Here is a 21336-nt window from a genome sequence, read left to right as displayed (position 1 = left end):
GGAGCAGGGAGCCCCGTGCTCAGGGGAGGAGGTGGAGAAGAGGTGGGGCAGGAGCAGGGATTTGGGAAAGGGGTTGGAATAGGGGCAGGGAGGGGGCGGAGCTGGGGTGGGGACTTTGGGGAAGGGGTTGGAATGGGGGTGGGGCAGGGGTGGAGTGGGGTCGGGGCCAGCTGCAGCGGGGGGAGGGGCGCGGAGGCAGTGTCAGTGACGCAGCACTCGGGCCAATGTATTAGTCTTCATGCGGCCCTCCTGGTAATTTGAGTTTGAGATCCCTGGACTAGAGGGAAAGGCAGAATAATGGAGATCCATCACCCATAGCAGCCAGGGAGCTGGATGAGGATTAGAAAAGGAGGGAACATTCTCACTCTTTCAGGAGCCAATTAGTGAAGAAAATAGCTATTACCACTCCTCTCTCCCAGTCAAGAGACTCTGGAATGGAAGAAGAGAAGGAAAAGAAAGCTTCCACTCCTACGAGGCAGCCATAAAGTCAAGGGAAGTAGGTGTTCAGATTTATCAGAGTCTCATTATCTAGTGCTTACAGGAAACATGGAACAAGAACATCTTTCTCCCCTTCTACAAAAAAGGGCATTTGAACTACATGAATGGTTAGAGATGATTCAGAGTGTGGAGAAATGCTGCATATAAATGCAGTGATCAGGACTACCAATAACGTTTAACAAAATAAATGCCTCAAAGAACCTTACACGACTCCCCTCGCCCAATATGCACACAAACTACTTTTTAAATTTAATTTCTTTCAACTTAAAAACCTTTACGTATTATTTGGATGCATTCAAATCTGCAGATACTGTTAGCAGCAGCACTTTTCATTTTTAAACTCCTGAAATTTATTACAACTGATCACTCTGACTGAAGTGTTCTTCTATTCCCCTGGCAAATACATGTAATTAGCAAATAGAAAGTAAGAGGAATTTGCAACTAAATGGTTGTTTATAAACTAAAGCTTCCTCATTGTCAACCATTTGATATGGCTGATTACAGCAAGATTCTTCTCCCATCCCTGAATTCGAACATTTTAGTTTGGCCATTTTTGAACGATCAGAAAGCCAAAAAAGCTTTTAACTACCACCACATTTGTGTAACAAATTCTGCTCTGTTTTACAGACAGCATTATATAATCAATGAAAGACCTTTCAGAATGCCTATGCACAAGACAGAAGAATTCAAGGGACAAATATTTTTTTTAAATTATGATTTCAGGGAAAAACCTACAGTTACTACGGCCTTCTCAACTTTACATTATTTACAGGAGACTTATAATTGCTACAAGCGCCCTGTTTGATTTGTAGTTGGAGACTGAAACTAATCTGACTCAACAGTCAAGGTCAACCAAGACATATGGACCTTGCCAATTCCTCACACTGGATTAAACCCTACCCTTTAAATGCTCAGAGCTAAGACCAAGTTGTCACACCTACACTCGTATCATTTATCAAGTGATAATTTGCAACTATTTAAAATATGACAAATATTAACTATATATTCACACCCAAGATGAGAAATATTCTTATCCTTTCATCTATGACAAAAAATTGTGCTTTATTAAATTGTGAAAAATATATGGCACAGGCAAAAATCAAGGTGTGAAGATTATTATTTCTTGAGCAAGCTTTTGCACTATGATGAAGTATAGGATCTCTTCTTATAATTTTGTTTACTGTTCTGAAGCATACAAGCTTTGCCTGTGTACCTGTAAAACAGGTTGCAGGCAAAATTCAAGTTATATCTTGACTTAAGACAAGCACCTTGTACAGCCAATATCTCATTGCTCTAATGAAATCTAGAATACCCTCTGTGGTGGTAAGAAAAGAGCATGTGAAAGATATAAATGTAATATGTGGTTGGTGCAGCATAAGGAAAAGTGTTTGGATATTTCATGTTATTAGCCTTTCCTAAGAATGGTTAGGAAGAAATGAACAATTTAAAAACAAGGAAACAGAGGATGAGCCGTAAGGGACTGCTTGGCTAATCTAGTTATCTATTTAAAAAACCCTGGTTAATCTGGAATCTCTTTTGAAATTAAAATAAATTTAAAGTTTGCATACCTGTCCAAAATGTGTTAGTATTCCCATCCCAAACTGTGTGTCTTTCTGTAGCCAATGCCCCTTTCAGATTTACACCTTTCTATATTTTACTATTTGTATGTAATTACATAGACTAGAGGAACTGGTTTACTGCAGCAAATAAAGTCACCAGATTAGTCTAAAAAAAGACACGAATATAGGCAGTCAAAACATTTTCACAGAAAGATGCAGTTTAGACTTTCTGCACTTGAATTATGGCCTTAATCTTGCACTAAAGTAAATGTGAGCTTTGTCACTGACTTTAATAAGCGTAGGATCTAGCCCTATGAGAGCAAATATAACAAAATAAAGTTTCTTATTCATAGTGAAGCTCAGAGAGAACATATTGCTGTAATTTTCATTCAAAAATTACTAGTATATACTCCAAGAATAGCAACCACATGACCAAGGTAATGTAACTAATATTTCTCTGGTATTTGGAAAAAGAGAACTTTACACCCAAAAAAACAAATACCTTCAGATAGGACTCAAAAAATTACACCCTTCAGATCAGGGATCATGCCTGCCTCTATAATCACAGTGTATGGCACAATGGTGCCCCAGTCCTAGCTGGGGCCACTGGTTATTACTGTAACACTGAGTATTAATGAAAACTGTTTCAAAACATTTAATGTAGACAAAAATTGTATGTAGATAAAAATGTATTTGGATATGTACAGAATCTTTTTTCAACATGAAAAAAAGAAAAATACCTAAAACAAGCACCTGAAATTATTTTTGGTCACTTTAGATTTGAATTAACAGATATAGACAATATACACATAAATTCATTTTTAAGCCAAAAACTCAAATACTAAGTTTCAGTGCAACACTACTGTTTAAAAATGGCAGTTAAAAATCCTTCCAAAACATTTTATAATAGTAAGACAGTTATGAGGCTATAAATACCCAAAGACTGCACTCAAGTAGGAATTCAATACTAATAAGTTTCAGAGCATACTATGAAAAGCATCTGCAAACACTTTGCTATTATCTTTTAAGGATCAAAACTTGCAACAACCCCTTCTCATGAAGGGAACTGAAAACAAAAATGTCTACTTACCCATTTTTTATTCTTTTAGATGTAAGTCAGAATCCAGTGTGGATTTAGCAATAAATGAAAAAATACTGAGAGAGAGAGAGAGAGAGAGGCAAGACCTATATAGCTAAATCCAAAGTGATATTATAGGAGGAGATTTTTTTGTGTTAATGTTGCACTGAGAGAGAATGTCAACACCATACATGAATTATGAACTAGGGCATAAATAACAAAAAGGAGGACTAAAACAAGCCAAAAATAATCACATCAAATAAGTCAGTGTTAGCAAGAGAGGGAAAGAACAAGTCACAATAAGCAGAATGTGAACATTCATTCTAACCTGTACCCTTTGCCTGACTTCTCTTTCAACAGAACACATACAGCAGAAAACTAAAACCAATACTACGCAATAGTCTGTTCTCACCGTTCTAGTGGAGACAGATGCAGACAGTCCTACACTTTTATTCAGCTGCAAATAAAACTCCAGAAACATTTTTAAAATGCTTTGCCCAATAAGAAGGCACAACACTGTACTACAAACTGATATGGTATGGCTGCCCAACAGCATAAGATTCTTTCAGAGTTACTCTTTGGACATCAATTAAAATGTTCCACTCCATAACTCTGTAAATGAGGAGCAGGGGAGGGGCATCTTTCCCTATGAATATTAAATGTACGTTACTTATAGATTAACTAGTGGTTTATTTTAACAGTTCTTGGTTTTGTTGTCGTAATTTACATCTCATCCATTCTATTAAACAAGATTACTCATGCCAATCATGCCATTATAGGAGAACCTTGGAAAAAAGTGTCCGAGATATTCCTTTGACTAGTGAACAAGATATCACATCTTCTATGTATGAAATGAAAAATATATAACCTAAAGAAGTTATTGAACAATAGTTCTAGCCACATAAGAACTATTAACAGAAGGGTAGAATGGCCTTTTCATGAGAATTCCATGAATCACAGCAGAAAAAAAAAATAGAGACCGCCCAAATTCCAGTGAGTATATTAACAGTATCTTATGAAAAGTCCAAGAAGAAACAGATTATAAAACACCTACCAAAAAACAAAGGGTGACAGAGCTTCCCAAGCCATTAAGGGTGCTGGCCCCACTAGACTGTCGACTCTTGAGGGAATTCTGTGTCAAAAAATTAAAATTCTGCAAATTTTGTCAATAAATAAATGTGGAGGCTCCAGCATGGCAGCGGGAGCACAGGCCACTGGCTGCACGGAGGTGGGACATCACCCTGCCCTCTCCCAACACAGACTCAGCAGCGAGGCTGCACCTGACAGTGCAAGGGCCAGGCCTGCCCCAGAAACATCCCAGGGCCCTGCCCCTCTCCACCAGGCACACCAGATATGGGCAGGCAGGCTCAGCCCAGCAGGATCCAAGTGTGGCACGGCTAAGTGTGGGGAGGATCCAGGTGTGGGGTGAGAGGGTTCTATGTGGGGCAATCTGGGTACAGGTGGCTCAGTGGGGAGTCCAGGATGATTTGGATGCAAAGGGGCAATGGGAATCTGCAGGGGGTCCAGCTGAAGGTGGTTAGGGTTGAGTGTGGGGGGGGGGGGGTGAACTCACTCAGCGGGGATGGGTCCGACTGCTGTGGGAGTGGGGCTTGGAAGGATGGGGGTCCAGGTGCAGCTGGTTGGGGAGGCAGGGTGCTCAGTGGGGTGGTCCAGCTGCAGAGGGGGGTAGGGCTTGTCAGGGTGGGAGTTTGAGTGCGGGAGGCTAAGCTGGAGTGGCCTGGGTGCAGCAGTGGGGGTTCATATGCTGGGAATCAGTGGTGGGGGTCCGGATGCAGGGGGCTGGAGGTCGGCGGGGATTGATCTCTGTGCAGGGGTGGAGGTTGGTGGGGAGGGACAGGGGATTAATCTGACCTGGCCCTGGTGCCCAGTGGCTCTGACTCAGCCCTGGCTGGGCTATCCCAAACCCCACCTGCCGCACAGCGATTTACCTCTCCGCCAGCTGCCCGAAACAACTTGCCCATGCTGCTGGGGAGGGGCATGTGACCATTCGTGCGGCTTCCCTTTGTTTCCTCGTCAGAAAGTAATTTTTCTGCGGGGAAGGAAAGAAATCTGCAGCAGACAGGAATTCTGCACATGAACACTGGCATAGAACTCCCCCAGGAGTAATTGTCATTTCATATCCACATCCACACATTCCCTGCCCAAAAGCCATTCACCTCTAACAGTGTAAAATTTCAAAATAAATAATTAAGGACAAACTATGGCCAACTGAGCAGTCACAGAAGGCCACTGAGGTGGGGGAAGGAAAGTCTATGCACAGGAGGTTTTACAGCCCCCTTCACAATAGAGAACCACATTCTGCTGAAATTCCCCATGCAGGAGCATGGACAGGAATTTTTGGGCAAACTACGGGCTGGCCAGTGAATTGATATACAGGCAGTCCTTGGACTTATGACACAATTGGTTCCTGAAAATTGAGTTGTAAGTTGAAACATTGTAACTCGGAATCACAATACACTCCACTGCAGGACTGAGCATCGTAAAGTCTAAACCAATTGTTGTAAGTCGAATCAGGGGGTCAATTCAGAAACATCATAAGTGCTGTTCGTCGTAAGTCGAATGAAGTAAAGTTGAGGACTGCCTGTACTACACACAGATGCAACGAATTCCAGCTCTTAGTGCTGTAGCAGATGTAGCTTATACTTTCAGCCCATGAGCTCCACAAGTACTTTGAGCCTTGCCTCTGGGTAGAGGGACAGGGAAGGAAGAAACTCTCTTATCATTTCTGAGCTCCCTAGAAGTTCATGTAGTTTCTTTTTAATGGGTTTGTACAGGGAACCAGGACTTCAGAAAATACAAATTAAGGATGAAGTGTCTGAATTCCTACTTATTTTGGGAGCACAACCTAAAAAGTACATTTCTTTATAAATTGTGGAATAATCACTGGGCAAAAACTAGATGCTAAGCATCCTGATTTCCTTACTCCTTGTTTGGAGAAAATTTAAGCCCCATGTCTCTTTGAGCAACGTTTAACGGCTGCTAATACTTAGCATTCCAGACAAGTGATAGAAACATTCACAGAAGAACTGCCTAATTTATGATGAACTGTGTTATACCTTTTAATAAAACAAAAAAATTCATTCTTGTTTTTAAGCTGGTATTATAATTTAACCAGCAGGTATATCAAGACACTGTGGAGAAAAAACAGTGGCTGCTTCTAGTTAACTCAAACTCTGCCGTTAAAAAGTTCAGCTAAGTTTTCTGGAAACTGAATTGCAAAATACAGAATGCTCACACAAGGATTCCAAATGTATATTATTTTAAAACAAATTTAAGATAATTGTATCCCTATAACAACCTTTGTAGATAGTGCACCAGTATAAACTTTCTATTACAGAAGGATTCCTTTTGTTTCTTAACTGGATTTTCCAAGAAAATTTGACAGAGAACACTAACAAATTCATTTCTTGCAGGAATTAAAACTAGAGATGAGGAAAAAATTCCAAGTGAGTTAATGGAACTAAGGAATAATTATTCCTCAAAAGTGCTATACTAGTGACTTAGAATACAGTCCACAGTACAATTATATAGGATTTGCTATGTTAGCAATATTAGTATCCAGATTTGTATGTGTATTTGAATGTATATATAAGCCCACTATAATGCAAACTGAAACAAAGTTTAACTGTCAAAAACGCACATGAAGAAGAAACACTGAAGAAAATGGAAGAAGAAAAATGTGAAGTGTGGCATGGTTCTCCTTTAAGGTTTCTGTCATGCCAACAGCAAAACAAGGCTCTGTTTAATGTTATTGTTTTCCATATCCCATTGGTAGATTTTAAAAGTTATACTCAAACTAGCAAAAATGGGCCAGCAGTTGGAATAATACACAGAGTTTCAGTATATCAGTTACAGCTCCATTTCAGGTCATAAAAGTATTACACAGACAACAAAAAATGTAGTCCTCAGCAAGAGCCTTAGTCTGCATTTTCATGGAAAATTAATCAACTATTACTCTGAAGACTGGGTTTCTGGGTTAATAGCATTGGTGGACAGAAAAGAGTTCCAGTTCTAGCACGTTAACCCACATCTGACCAATGACTGACTGGCTTGCTTTAGCTACAAAAGCTGTTAGTTTAATAAAAGGACATGATCAACCTAAAAATTACACTCTGAAAATGTTTTTTCTTTCTATTGTTACAAGTAACACCTAAGATGAGTGATGATGAGCATCAGGTGAACAGGCGAGAGAAAAGTAGTCCCCTTCCCACATCTTTTGCTCATTTGATTGCTTACTGCACTATGTGTATAGTCAGTGTCTCCACTTACCAGATGTCAGTTCTCCCTGCAGGTATGAGTGTTTTACACAGCAAAACTGAAAGAGAAGCATTAAAAAAAAAGCAGTTGTAAGACCACAAAAACTGGCAGGATAAGTCCAGCACCTGCCCTTGAGTTAAAACTAAAACTTTAATTCATTTTTTAAAATGACTAGATTTCAAGCTGTGTCCTTTACAGTGTGATTTTCACCCACTGACATAACTCCTCACAAAAATAATGGTCAGAGTAAGTGGCCAGTGTTTACCTTTTAAGAAATTTTATTTCTGTATTTAAGGGCCCCATACCTGATCCTATCCTTTCTCCAGTCTGAAGCCCCACCCAGGTATACTCCTATATCACCAGAAGCGGCAAAGCCAGCATGAGCAGCAATGGTTGCCTAAACAGTCTTTAGCAGCCCTAAGACCAACATAAAAGGAGCACCTGTGCCAAAAAACTAATCTGATGCAGGTTGTAGAGGGGTGACAAGGGAGAGGTGACAGAGTTATCAGGTAGATCACCTGTGACATTCCCTATCCTAAAACCTGGAGATCTCTGGAGGGAATGGGAAGATCTCCTCCCATCCCAGAACTGGGGAAGGGAAAGAAATAGGTCTAGCAAGGTGCATTTGTAAATCCCCACCACCACCACGCAGATATGCAGGCAGGGTGGATTTGATTTAAATCACTAGTCAGGAAAACTCAATTTAATCATGGTTTTCTACATAGTGCATTCTTGTTGGTTGTTATAACCTTAATACATATTCTTCACAACTCAGATATAGATGTAGGCTTCATTTTTAGAAGGAACACACCATACATTTTTAAACAGGGATTTATTTTGAAAACGTTTCAGATTAGTTTTACAGCTACATCAGAAAATTAATGTTTGGTTATTTTATTTACCAAAAGTAATTGAAGCAGATATTTATGAAATCATTGGGAGGTGAACTATCTCCAATTCAACAAGTTAATCCTTAATATTTGGAGGATTTTTTTGCCATGCTGTATTAGGAGGAGACCACCACCAGACAGACATTAAAATGGTTTTATGTAACTAAAACAACAACATTAAGTATTCTGGATTTTTTTTTTCCAACAGCAAACATACAATATTTTAACAAAAGAAGCACATGTCCCTCGTTCTCACATTTATCTCCAGACTTCTTCTCCTTGTCCAGATCTATTCCACCCCCAACAATCTTCTATTCACTGAACTTTTTGAAATTTTGTCCTTTTAGAGAGAGGTAAGGGATTGCCTCTGTACACAAATTTGCAGAGAAACAATAGAGTTAAGGTCTGTTATTTCTCACCTCTATATATTTATTTATTTATTTAAAAACATTTTTTCCTGTTAAGCACGCTGCCTCTAGAAAACAAATCCACAGTTTGAGAACTGCAAAACTAAGCATCTCTAATGGCATCTTCTAGACTGAGCCCCATTGGGTAGATAGAAAGATTAACCTAAATAATCTATACAGAAGCCTGTGGAATCCCATAAGATTGGGTCCCTAATCCATGAACTATTGGAACTCATTTAAAAAACTTGTCTTTAACATTACATGAATATATTGTCTCATAGTATAGAATTAAAATTTATAATCTCTATTCCATGATGAGATATCTTTGAGCTATAATGTATCGTAATTAAAACTAACTTTAGATAGCCTTTTTCCTCAAAAAGCATTTTAGCAAAAAAAATCTGATTTAAATAAAAAAGATCCAATTTAAATAAAAAAATGTTGATTTTTTGGATTTTTTTTTTTAAATCATTGATTTTTATCCACCCTGCATGCAGGTATATTTTTTGTATAGACTGGGAAATAGGGGAGAAGCACACACATGCCCCCCACCTTCCCCCCCCAAAAGATGGCAAAGAAGGGAAGGTGAACCCTGTAGGAGGCTCAAGATTGGTTACTGGACCCACCTCTGAGCACCCTGCTCCCTCCTGCTGATCCCTACAGAGATTACAGAAACCCACTGAGCTCCTCCCCCAGCATCTCTCCAATTTGCCCTGCAGAAGGAAGTAAAAGGAAATTCCATTTCTGGCTGGCAAAGAACTGACAGTGTGTGCAAATTCCATATTCTAGAACTATTTTACTAATTCCATAAGAACATGATCCTTAACTGAGGCACTGGAATCTAGTTGCCCAAGACAGAGGCCTTGTCTGGTTACTCACCAGTAACTTACTTTGTTTTAGCTACATTCATGCCAGCATTGCCCCAATTAAGAATTAGTAATTACTAATCACTATCCTTAGCCTAAGAGTTTCCTTGGAGAGAGAGGGAAGAAGCTGTAACAGCTTCCTAACGTATTGTGTTCCTATGGAGTATACTGCAAGTGTATTTTAAACATATATAGAACCTTTCTTCCCAAAACACTTTACAAGTTATATACGTACAGTACAATGAAACTCTAGGAGTAGCAGCAACTGACACAGACAACACTGCATAACAGTTGGAGAGGAAAAAAGTTTCATGAAATGACAAAAGCAAACCCCCATTCTTGCAGAATACTTCACAAACAGCAAACAGACTTTCATATTTTAAAGCCTCATCTGAAAAAAAATCTACATAGTAAACAGCCTGGAACTTGCTGTGTCTAACTTGAGAATGCAAGTAAACCCTGCTTGGACTTAGTTTGCATCCCCATAAATCACATCTTTATTGACTGGTTCGTTGAGAGTAAATATTTGCAAGCTTTATGTTCAGAACACTATACAAACTCCTCCAACAAGGCCTGAACACTCCTTTTCTATGGATAGCTTCTCATTTTCTTTTAAAAAATGTCACTCTCTTCCTGCAATCTAATCTATTCTCATTTATAGATGATAAAAATCTCCCACCTCCTCCAGACTGTGTGGAAGGGAACAGATATAGGACATACTGACGAATGTTTGTACTATATCATGCAGTGCTCTGTACTCCTCCGAGCTTTAGACAGCAGGTAACTGCTGAATTTATTAAGAACTATAAAATATTTCTATTTAATATTCAGAGCCTGGTAAAGCATTAATATTTTTATCCCCTTTTTGACCTGAGCAGCTAGTCAAAGTCAGGGCCTCTGTGGATGTTCCAGTTAGGTATAGAAATTGGTGGTAGCCAGGTATTTCTTTGAAATAGTCTTATACACAAGAACTGTACAAATTCCTCTGTCTCTGAATGCAGAAGGAACCAAGAACAGTTTCTTAGATTACCAGCCCCCCCAAGACCCCTTTAGCCAACATCAGACGCAAAAATCATTCTCCCTAGCATCTTCCATACTTCTGCTTGGCTTTTCCTTGTCTCTTTTCCTATGCATCTCTCTCTCTCTGTTCTGGTCTGTGACCTCAGTATCTGTGTGTTCTCTCACACTCCCAAACACACCTACCCAAAACGATACTTAGCCTAAAAGCTCCTGGGCAGGTCCACACACACCTTTTGTCCTAGGCAGGGCTTATGTTTACAGCTAACTGAAGGGTGAGTTCACACTTACCAATTTCAGTAAGGTTTTAAGAACAAACAAGGTTCATCCAACTCATAAAAATATCCCCATTTTATAAATGGGATAAGAGGTTCTCAAGAGTACACAGCAAGTAAGCATCAGACTGAGGAGTAAAACCCATGTCTTTTGGCTTAGAGGCTGAGGCCTAATGCACTATCCCACAGGACAAGTCATTCAGCCTTTCAGTGACTATTCTCTTTTCTATAATATGGGCCTAATATTTTAAACTATCGCATCTGTAAGATTCAAAGCACTGGACAAAGGAGGGTAGGCCTGAGTGACCAAATTTAATGCAATTAAGCATATATTTGAAGTAATTTTACTCATAGACACTATTATGAGGCATTCCATCATTACATATAAACTATTACAGCAGAATACAAGGTTCTGTTCCCAGCTCTTCTATGAGTTTCTCTAAGAACCTGGGCAAATCACTGTATCTTTGTGCTTTGGTTTTCATTTGTAAAGTGGAATAACGATATATGAATCCATTCTTCAGCAGTAGTGCAAAGTCACCTTTAAAACTCTATTCAAACCAAGGGTATGTCTACACTACCCGCTGGATCGGCCGCCAGCAATCGATCTAGCGGGGGTCGATTTATCATGTTGAGTCTTGATGCGATAAATCGACCCCCGAGCGCTCTCCCGTCAACTCCTGTACTCCACCGCCGCGAGAGGCGCAGGTGGAGTCGACGGGGGAGTGGCAGCAGTCGACTCACCGCAGTGAAAACACCGCGGCAAGTAGGTCTAAGTACGTTGACTTCAGCTACGTGAATAACGTAGCTGAAGTTGCGTAACTTAGATTGATCCCCCGCCCTAGTGTAGAGGAGGCTACATCCTCACAGGAAAGAATGAAGGATGACTTTACAGTTGAGAAAACCATCCTTGCTAATTGTGTACTAGATAAGTAGGAGAGAATAGGGCAGTGGTGGAAGGTATACATAAGAGAATTAAGCCAATTGTAATATCTTAATTTTTGGCAAAAAGAGCAAAGGAATAACAGAATCTAGAGGTGCACCCCATCTAATATTTATCTTGTCTAAATGCCACATCATCATCAAGATGAGATAGTCCAAAGGGAATTTGATGGTATAGCTTCCAACAGCTGAATCCATAATAAAGTGTATGCACCATCTTCACGACCCGTATTTAAGTCTTTACGCACTCATATCAAGCCAAGATATAAAGCTGCTTTGTAAAATTCTATTTGCTTTTTCTTTGGGGTAGGGCAGGGGTGGCCAACCTGAGCCTGAGAAGGAGCCAGAATTTACCAATGTACATTGCCAAAGAGCCACAGTAATACATCAGCAGCCCCCATCAGCCCCCTCTCCCAGCACCTCCTGCCTGCTGGCAGCCCTGCCAACCAGAACCTCCCCCTCCCTCCCTGTGCCTCCTGCCCGCCGCAATCAGCTGTTTCGCAGTGTACAGGAAGCTCTGGGATGGAGGGGGGAAGAAGCAAGGGTGCAGTGGGGGAGAGGGCGGGAAGGGCCGGGGGCCTGAGGTGGAGCACCTGTCACTCCAGCCCCGGAGTCAGCACTGATGCAAGGAGCCACATACTAACTTCTGAAGAGCCGCATGCGACTCTGGAGCCACAGGTTGGCCATCTCTGGGGTAGGAGGAAAAATAGAGGTGAACTCTCATTAATTTTTTCATCTTCAAATCACAGTGAAGAGCAAGCAAGCAAACTTGTTCTGATCAATTTGTGGCAATACAGCATGACCATGATGCCCATAAAGTAGGACAAACCACATCAGCTTTCCCAAAGAAAACTTGAGGGACTCCACTAACAAATCCCTCCATATGATGACAATACTTACTATATGACTTTGTGATGTCCATCAGGTAGGGAATTACAGAAACAAAGGGATATTTGTTTAGGAAAAGCAAAGCCATATGTAATGAGCAAGGGAGTGCTGCTGACAGGGTAAGAACAAAAGATAAGAGAATTCTCCTGCCCAATGGATATGCAGTTAAAGTAACTGCTGTCAAATTTCAGGGACTGCTTGCTGAATAAAGATCAGTGGAACTTAGTAATGCAAGTAAAACCAGCTAACTTCTAACCCTAAAAAGGTCAAACTTCACTGATCATTTTTACAGACTTTTCTATTTCAGAGAAGGCTTGTTAATTTTAAGATTGCCAAAGTTTTAGCATTGTCATTTGTACAGGAAAATATGATGAAGACTCTCTCCCCTTCCCCCCCAAAAATACTGAGGAAATTCCATATCACAGTTTTTTAAAGAGTGCCCCATGTGTCAACACCAATGTCTGCTTTTAATTAAGAATGAAACTTGCTACACGTTTAAACAAAGAGTTCTAAGAATTTCAAACTCTTGGCCAAAAGTCTTTTCAAGACTGTTTTCAAGCAGCCACAGGTTTATTTTCCATTAACAAAAAAGTAGTTCCTCTGTACAAGAGTGCAGAAAGGAAAGAAAAAATAAATTCCCTTTCAATGTTTAATGAAGAGACCATCAGTCCCTGTGTTATATTGATTACATAATGTCTTAATTCATTTGTAATGAACACTGGTTCAAGCGATGATCAAAGTCAAGTAAACTTTTAAATTAAAAAAGGGAACACAAAGAAAATTAAACTACCATAACTGATGTCTAATTACAAAATTACCAACAATCACTTCAATTGTCTTCAAGATACACAGTTATTCAGAAAAACAACAAGGGAGTCTGGTGGCACCTTAAAGACTAACACCGGACTCCTCGTTGTTTTTGTGGATACAGACTAACACGGCTACCCCACTAATAGCTATTCAGATGTCTAGGTTTTTTTAACATGATCAAAAATGTGAATGTAGCAAAATATGACAATCTAGTGTTTCAACTCTAGGGAATGGTCAGTAAAAGAGTGCATGCTGATTTATATGCACTCATCATACTCACCAATTTGTGCCAGGATGTCCACCAGTTTGACTGCAATTTTGCAAAAAGATGCAAGAGGAGTTGCAAAATTGCCAAACATTCAGTATGAAAACAGATGTAAATTTTGTCTAAGTCTGAGCAATGAAGCCAAGTTTAAAAGATGAAGTATGTAAGGAACACTGGTGTGCTTCACCTAAATATTCTTCCCAGAAGATCTGATTACTTTACAGCACCTAACAAGATGTTAGAAGTGCCTCATCCTAGAACCTTCCGTTTCCTATGCAGTGAGCAATCCTAGGATCTGATCCTGTAATTTACACCCATACTACATTTCTTTCCCAGTTTAATTTCTGAGTAGCTTGTTCTGTGGTTTATTTGGAACATATTTCTTGTAAATAACTAACATTAAGAGATCCTGAGGCATTCAGACATTAGGTACAAAGATAAAAATCAAAGTAACTATTGTTACTACATAGGAAAATAAATATGATTAACGCAATTGTCCTCTTACTTATGAAGAGGAATGTAATTGTGTGTGTGTAAAAAGTTTAGACGGCACATTATTTGTCGTGTCTGCTCACACATGGCAGCCAACCATCACCAGCAAGTTGTATTAAATAATAAGTACTCCCAATGGTGAATTCTCAAGTAATTTTAATTTAAATTAGTCCATCAAAGCAGAATAAGTACACTTTTCTTGTGACTATACCCAATCATATCCTCAAACTCATTCAATCTCTACAGCCAATTATCTTTTTCTTCTTCATTATAAGTGTATTACTAAAAAAGATTAAATCTTTAGGTAATCAAAACAAACACTGAAGCACATGCTTAACATTATTCACATGATTTTTCCCATTGAAGCATATGGGTTTACTCACATTAGTAATGTTACACACTTGCTTAAGCATTTGTAGGATTAGAGCCAATATTTGCTAGTTAGACTCCAAAGGCACAAACAAGAGGCTGAAGAACAGAATTTCTAAACAGAAGTAAAGGATTCCTTGCTTTAAAAAGTAAAAAGCAACCAGAAAACTCCTTTTGAAAACAATGCAGCCAAAAAGGCAGGTCACCTACAAGTACTATTATTTATTTACACTTAAAACGGTAACAGAGACCTACTGAATGCTCTATTATCCAGTACAGTGAAATTCCAGCAGCACTGCAATAATAATTTCAACAGGAACTTGGCCTGCCAGGCACATACATAAACTAATTTCCAACCCTTCATCATTATGGGAAGCAAGCCCTTCAGCCCTCTTCTCAAACCCTAGCAAAAAGATGTCTTTTACAAAGTGTCTGGAAGATTACAAAATTTGGGCTATTTCACTCCGGAGTGGTAGGGATAAATTCCAGAGCAGGTGAATAGCACCATACAACATAAAAAGCAATCCATGAAAAATTAAAGATCCTGGCATCACAGACCATGGTAACAGAACCTGTATTCCTCCTCCATGGACTCTCAAGGGCACACATTCTGGATTCCTGGCTCTCCAGCTATCACCTCTCTTGGCTAGAGACCCATGTCTCTCTCCCTCCTGACCTGGGTATTTCCAGTCTGCACAGTTCCCTGCCTACACTGTGATGTTCCCAGCAAGCCAGAATGCCTAAACAGGCCAGCATCTGCACTTTACTTTCTCTCCAAAGGCTAACAGCATCATGACCCTCACATATAAGTTCTCACACAGCTCTTTATAAGCAAGCACATTTATTCTTAATGCATTACAGCAGACCATTAAAAACAATAAAAGAACCTTAGACATGCACACCAGAGGTCACCCAAACAGCAAACTTCGGCTCTGGTAGGTTTCAGTCCTTCAAAACACACAAATGGGTTTTCCCCATTGTTACAACCACCACACTTTTTGTTCTAAAAGTCCATTCTTGTCTGGCAAATTGTTAAATATAATCCTCTAAACCCCCAGATCTCACATCTTTTGTACCTCCTCCCCCAAGACGCTGCATGCAACCATGTCTCATAATTCCAAAGCCATTCACTTAAAATAATGCACTCCAATGCAACTCTGTTTTACACAGAAATTCAAATCCCAGGCTGCTGACTGTAGCGACTGGAGAAATAACAAAATGGTGACATTACAAGAGCCAACAGAGTACAAACTGAGCAGATGAGAGGAAAAGGGATTTTTAGTCAAACTACTTAAAACTGGTTTGGGTTTTCAATTAACATCTACTTACCCACAATAACTAATTTTTTGGAAAAAAAGGAATACTTTGTTAGAGATACAACACCTATGGTATTCACAAATATCCCCAAGACACCTCAAAGGTCTTCCAACAAAATCAAGGATGACCAGACTTGATACTTTTATGTTGCTAAGGTAAAAAAAAAAAAAAAAAAAACCAAGCAAGTGGGGGGAAGCCACTTTCAAGACTATTTTATAATCAACATGGTGCTCATGCCAGCAATAGCCAGTCTTTTCTATGACTCTCAAAGTTGTTTACTTTGGTGAAGAAGAACTGGTGTTACCAACAGTGGGGGGAAAATGTTCAAAAGCCCTAATGTAGATAGGACCTTCGTATCTGTAGAACAATATTCACACTGTAAAACCACTTCACAATATAACTGGTTTCACTCTAGCAGAAAGGTCCTCTAGGAAGGTGCCAACCATTTCAACCACCAGCATAGATAGAATACTTCATCCACAATGTGTTCCAGGCTTTTTGGTAAGGAGAAGGGAGTTCAGTGCAGTGTGCTCAGCAGGTGCTGAACCCCCACCACCTTGATTTCTTCTCTGATAACGTGGGGGGACTAGGGAATACAGTGAGCCTGAGCTTTCGAGGGCACGTTCTTTGCCATTTATCTGTGTAAGGCCACTCTCTATATTCATTGCCCAGCCAGCATGAAAAGTTTAGGAATTCCTAGCTGCAAAAATATGCAAAGGTAGCCACACACACACACACACAAAATTAGAGTCCTGGTAGTGATGATTTCTCTTCATTACACAGTAATCCCACTACAAATAGGATAGAATTAGGACATGCTGCTCTTCTTGGAAACATATTCAGCTAACTTTGCCTCTTTGGGGGAAAAAAACACAACACATGAGGGAAACAATGCTGCTTAATTAAAATATTTAAATAGAACCATAACAACTATTTCAATCAAGTCACAAGTAGCCAGTGGGATATGTTGATTTTGTTTAGTTAATAACGAAGGAAACTTTTTTCTTGTAATGTCTTTTTTTTTTTTTTTTGAACAGTGTGATATGTGAGTAAAGTGTTTTAGAGCCCACAGGGGGTTAGTCTGCAGGTCCCCTGCGAATAGCTATACAGAAGAGGCCTGGGGGAAGACGGAAAGGAAAGGGGTCCTACATGGGCACGGGGGGTACAGGGAGGAGCAGTAAGGCAAGGAGGGAGAAAACAGGTAAGGGAATAGATCTCGAGGAAAGAAAGTAAACAAGAGAGTGGGGGAAGGAGTAAGGAAACAGCAGGGCGGCCAGAGAGAGTTAAGGTGGAAGGAGGGAGCAGAGTGGAAGGGGAGGGGTCGCTACCTTTCTTGGCATGACACCGTACACAAGCCCGATGAGTGAGATAACACGGCTTTATTGTGTCTTATCTGGGTGAAATATTCGGTGAACGGTTTATTTACGCCCCGACGCTGCCCCAGCGCCGTACCCGAGGCAGAAATGCTTGCCCCGAGCAGCTAGGACACCCTCGGCCCCAGCGGGAGCTCGCCGGGGCAGGCGAGGATGACAGCCGCGCAGGGGCGGCACGCTGGCTGGGCAGTGGGGGCGAGGACGGGAGACGGGGGGCGCTGGTGCCGGCCCGGAAGGGAGTTCTAGCAGCGGCCGCGGCAGGGTTAGCCCAGGCTGGCGCCTGTCAGCGCCATGGGGGAGGGCTGGGCACAGACCGAGGGGGAGGGGACAGGCTGGAGCGAGGGAACAAAGATGGGGGGGAACTGCGGGGGGGGGGCCCCCGGAGCGGAGAGCAGGCTGCGAGGCGGGAGGGCGGCGAGCAGGGAAGAGGGAGGCCACGGAGGGGGCTTGAGGCAGGGGCGAGTTGCGGAGCCCCGCGCAGCGGCCGGTCGGCCGGCCGGCCGGCGGGCGGGCCCGGGGGGGGGGGACGCTGAGAGCAGGACGGAGAAGGGGTCAGTTGCCCAGGGCCTGTGTGGCCGGCACGACTCGGAGCCCCCTCCGGGGGTGGCTCCCGGGCTCGGTCCTTACCGGGCAGCGCCGCCTCTACGCTCGCTCGGTCACACGCCCGGCTCCGGGGAAGCCGCTCCGGGACCCGACAGCAGCGAACGGGGAGGGAGGGGTGGTCACGGCGATCGTCACTCCCCCTCCCCTCCCCTCACAAGAGCTACCACACTGCGCAAGCGCCAAGCTAGGGTGAGAGGGCGGGGCCTGGGCCCAGGCCAAGACTACGCAGCACACGCGTTGGGACAGCGCATGCGCGGCGTCTCCCTCAGTCAAGTGAGGGACGCTTGGAACGTTTGTGCGCGCCGCCCGTTTCTCTGGGCCGCGGTGAGGGGCGGAGCCAGGCCCAGCGCCTGGAGAGGGCAGAGCCAGGCCCACCTGAAGGCTCCTCCCACCTACTGATGCCCAGCGAGCGAGGACCTCGCCCCTGTTTGGCCTGGTCCCCACCGTGCTCGGGACCCACTGCCCCAGACGGTAGAACGGTTTTGGCGGCTGCTCTGGTCAGGCGGGGTCCTGGATCCGTTCGCACCGGGAAAGGACCCTCCACCCCCGTCTCCTCAGCAGGCACTGAAGGGGGCTTGTCAGCCAGTGGTAGACAGGGATGGGCCTAAGACCCATCCTGCTCTGCCAACGCTCTAGCCCACTCCAGGGTGACCAGATACCAAGTGTGAAAAATCAGGCCCAGCGGTGGGCGGTAATTGGTACCTATCTGGTGACTCCAGTCCACGCAGAGATGCCTTGAAACGTGTGTAGTGCCACCTCCAGTAGCAGCCAGACAGTCATCAGCATCACGTACAGGGAAGGAGAACAGAAAAGCTGACGTGTTCTTGACAGCCTTGCTGGACTACAGTCCGTTCCCTACTGGCGAAGGGCTCAGCAGGAGCCGGTTTACAGGGTGTAATCCATATGGATGTTTAATTTGTATTGAAAAAAAATTAGTGCTAGTATGGATGCAATGTGGTTGTAGCCAAGTCAGGCCCAGGCACCTAGAGACACAAGGTGGGTAAGGTAACATCTTTTATCGGACCAACTTCTGTTGGTGAGAAAGACAAGCTTTTGAGCTTACACAGAGTTCTTCAGGTCCTCCCCACTAGAAGCTGGTCCAATAAAAGATATTACCCCACCATCCACCACTTTTACCCCACTTTTAGCATTAATATGACATTCAGAATGAGCTACTAAGAGCAACCAAATTCCCAAAACTTAATGTTTCTCCCATAACACAAATGTGGCAGCTTTGCACATATCTGCAAATTTTATGGGATAGGTTAAAAAGAAACAGTAGGACGATAGTTTAAATTAGTTATTTAACATTTATATTGCAGTTTCATCCAGAAAAGCAAATCAGGGTCCTGTTAAGCTAGATATTTTGGTGAAGAGCTTACACTGGAAGGAGAACGTGGAAAAAGAATTGTAGGAAAAAGAATTTCCTTTTTGTTCACCATAACCAATTTAACATGTCAGGAGAAACCTTAACTTGTGGAATTCAACAAATTAAGAATACTTTGTCACTCCACTTTACTGTTGCATAAACTCTGGCATTTGCATTTAATATCTCTGGATTTTTCAGGAAAGCAGTCAGGTGGCTGCAGGGAATAAGATCAAGTTCACCAGAGGTTGGTCCTGCATTGTGGGGTTTACATCATGTGTGTGCAGGCATGGCGTGGAAAGGGGCATGGCCACGGTACTTAGGGAAATGTGCCAATTTAGCACATCTCTGTGCAAGCCCTGACCACAATTTAAAGCTGCCCTCCCTCAGCAGAAATTCAAAGGACGGACTATGACACCATCATTCCCTGATTTCAGAGTAACAGCCGTGTTAGTCTGTATTCGCAAAAAGAAAAGGAGTACTTGTGGCACCTTAGAGACTAACCAATTTATTTGAGCATGAGCTTTCGTGAGCTACAGCTCACTTCATCGGATGCATCCGATGAAGTGAGCTGTAGCTCACGAAAGCTCATGCTCAAATAAATTGGTTAGTCTCTAAGGTGCCACAAGTACTCCTTTTCTTTTTGCATCATTCCCTGCTCTCTCTTGAGATGTGTCATTTACCTCCCTGCATCATGTTGGATAAACTTTAATTTTTAGTATTTTCAAAGTCAACTTGACCTGTTTGTCAGATTTCAGATTTTCAGAGTTCACTTTAAAATGACAACGTGAAGAGGATGATTTCTTTTCAAGTGTTGAAACAGAACTGAGTTTTCATGATGGAAACCATCTCCTGCTTGTGTATTTTACAAAAAAAAACTGGCCTTCCATTTAGATGTCTTTCCCAACTCATTTCTCCTGTGTGGCTTCAGTCTTGACTCAGCATTAACACTGCATGTCAATTGGCATTTTCAGGCACGTACAGAGATTAATTTGTTCCCCTCCCACACATCCTTGAGAGAGCAGAGGAATACTTCTATTAGCAGAGATGTGGTTCAGGTCAGGACAATATTCAGTCTTTTAGTAGAGGGATAAACTGAAAAAAGAGAGTGAGTTTTGTTGACGTGAAACAATTTTTGCAAGTATATATCAAAGTATGTATATTTTGCAAAGTAACTATTAAAAGGGTTTATACTGCAGTATTCCCTGTACTTAAAATGGGAAATCCCTCAAACATCCTTGATCCATTTACCTGCTGCTAGGGGAAGGTGTCTAGTTTTCAATATTTGGGGTGTGTGTGAGTGTATTTATTCAACCGTTTGTTAAAAGATAAATCAGATTACGCAACATCTTCACTTGTTTCCTTTAAAGAAAAAACACTGCCAGTAGGATGTAATAGTAGCACTACTTTGGCCTGAGAGCTATAATAAAAATGATGAGGTAGCAGTGGATTGGTGAAGAAATTAGCGGTGGGTGATCTGAAGCCAGTCATGGATTCAAATCCATCTGAGATGGGTGATGACAAAAATGGTGCTAGCAGATGGTGTGTACTGAGTGGCCTATGTGAAATGAGTTTTGATCTTAATCCAGTCTTAACGAGGGACTATCCACATCACAAAAAACCACCATCATAAACGGCACCCTAGTTGCAATCTCAAGAGGTCTGTACACAGGCATAAAAACCTTCTCCGTTTGTTATTGGTAAGATCCAATACTTCCCATTAAGATTCCTCACCTTTGGCTTAGTAAAAGTACTATTAGTAGTATTCTGCCAGCTCTACTTTAAGTCACTACCATGTTGTGCAAAAAGGTAATTTTATATTAAAATGAAAATGAATTAGCTTTAATTTTGGACATGGATTTTAAACTGGCAATGATTATCTCAGTAAAACAAGCCATTTGCTGCTCCGTCAACATGAAATAATAGCAGCATTTGTCTTACTGTTTTAAAGTTATCGAACATGGTTTGCATTGCTAGTAGAGAACACATTTCTCACTTTAGTCAAGAAATGTTCTGCCTTCTGTTTTGTAGCAATGGAAACAT

The 21336-nt window shown here is 41.7% G+C and overlaps 1 protein-coding gene across 7 annotated transcripts in view; it reads right to left on the bottom strand.

The window, feature by feature from the left end:
- SPECC1L (sperm antigen with calponin homology and coiled-coil domains 1 like) overlaps window positions 1-18208 on the bottom strand; it is a 112862-nt gene extending 94654 nt beyond the window's left edge. For 2 of the 7 annotated variants that reach the window (XM_037879132.2, XM_037879133.2), the window contains exons 1-2: window positions 17952-18166; window positions 7426-7471 (exon numbers count right to left, since the gene is read on the bottom strand). The gene's annotated coding sequence lies outside the window, so the exon portion shown is untranslated. Of the gene's footprint in view, window positions 1-4189; window positions 4268-5084; window positions 5186-7425; window positions 7472-17951 lie in introns of all 7 variants that reach the window. The other 5 variants (XM_037879130.2, XM_043530041.1, XM_043530039.1 and 2 more) reach the window with 4 other exon arrangements.
- Between the last annotated feature and the right edge of the window lie 3128 nt (window positions 18209-21336).

The sequence above is a fragment of the Chelonia mydas genome, chromosome 15 (genome assembly GCF_015237465.2).
Source record: "Chelonia mydas isolate rCheMyd1 chromosome 15, rCheMyd1.pri.v2, whole genome shotgun sequence".
Classification (NCBI taxonomy): domain Eukaryota; kingdom Metazoa; phylum Chordata; order Testudines; family Cheloniidae; genus Chelonia; species Chelonia mydas.
This window is presented reverse-complemented; position numbering and strand designations above follow the sequence as displayed.